Raw genomic sequence first — 1,525 nt, 5'->3', positions numbered from 1 at the left:
TCGGCATCATCTTGCTGACGGCGCCCTTCATCTTCACCGTCAAGGTTCAGATAAGAAGAGATATCATCTTCTTCTTCTCCGGTCGGCACATATAGAATATCGCCGTTTATGATGCCGAACATATGTGCTTCACCGTCCGGATCATAGTTGTCCATAATCGGGTCAGCTCTATCGTCCGCCATTATATCAGTCCTGAAAACATGTAGTAAAAACAAATTAATTAAGTGAAGAAGGGGGGCGGTGGCGGTGGCGGTGGCGAAAGGGCGGTGGCAAAAGGAGGGGGCGAGGAAGGGGTGGGAGAGGGTGTCGCGGTAGAGCGCGAGACGGGGCGGCAGACGACGGCGTCACGGAGAGGGGAGGCGAGGACAACACATTTATAACCCTCGACGTCCCCTCTCGATCCCTAAAAAAACACCGCGCGCATCGCCGCCCCCCTCGCCGCCCCTCTCCGTATAAACAAATTGTCCGAACAGAGCTTGGAGTAGAGTGGCTAGGGTTTGGCCAGGGATGCGGATGGAGACGAATATATGTGGGGTCGGGATGGCCCATGTGCAGGGCGGGGGGTGCTGGCCACACTTTTTTTTCTTTTCTTTTTCATTTCATTTCATTTTTTTCTTTTCCTGTTTTTATCCTTTTCATCTTTAAAACAATTCAGTATATCAAAATATAGCAATGAAAAAAGATATTTGAGAAATCATAAAATGTATGTGAATTCAAAAAAATGAATCATAAAATGTTCATGGATACAAAAACATTGTGATTTTGCAAAAAAAAAAGGTTTTCAAAAAATGTTGATGATTTTGTGGAAAAAACAGGAATAAAAACATATTGTGTATTCAAAAAATGTTTAGGGATTTCAGAATAGTTCACGTATTTAATTTTTTCACTGATTCATGACATATTCGTGAATTTAAAAATTATTCGTGTATTTCAAAAAATTGATTTTATTAGACACAAAAAAATTCATCAAAACAAAAAAATATTAATGAATTCCAAAACATATTCTTTCTTCTTTCTTTTTTTCTTCTTCCTTTTTTTTCTTCTTTCTTTTTTTCTTCTGTTGTTTTCTTCCTTTTTCTTTTTTTCTTCCTTTTTCCTTTTTTCTTCCTTTTTCTTGTTTTTCTTCTGTTTTTCTTTTGTTTTCTTCTTCCTTCTTTCTTCTTCTTCCTTTTTCCTTTTTCTTTCTTCTTCTTCTTCCTTTTTCTTCTTCCTTCTTCTTCTTCTGCCGGCGCGCGGAGGACGGCAGGCAGGGCCAGCGGGCGGCGGGCGGCGGGCGGCGGGCGGCGGGCAAGGGCGCAAGGCACGGGCGGCGGGCAAGGGCAGGGCACGGGCGGAGGCGGCGCTCACTGGGGACGGGGGCGGCGACGCGCAGGGCTTCGGCGTCGGCGTCGGCGTCGGGGCAGGGCTTCGGCGTCGGCGTCGGGGCAGCGCTTCGGCGTCGAGAGAGAGGAGAATGGGAAGTGGCAAAACTGCTAAGTGCAGTATTTATAGACGCACCTTTAGTCGCGGTTGGAGAGGCGGACCG

Source organism: Triticum dicoccoides, chromosome 5B (genome assembly GCF_002162155.2).
Source record: "Triticum dicoccoides isolate Atlit2015 ecotype Zavitan chromosome 5B, WEW_v2.0, whole genome shotgun sequence".
NCBI classification, from domain to species: Eukaryota; Viridiplantae; Streptophyta; class Magnoliopsida; order Poales; family Poaceae; genus Triticum; species Triticum dicoccoides.
The sequence above is the reverse complement of the archived record's forward strand: the minus strand, read 5'-3'. Positions refer to the sequence as shown.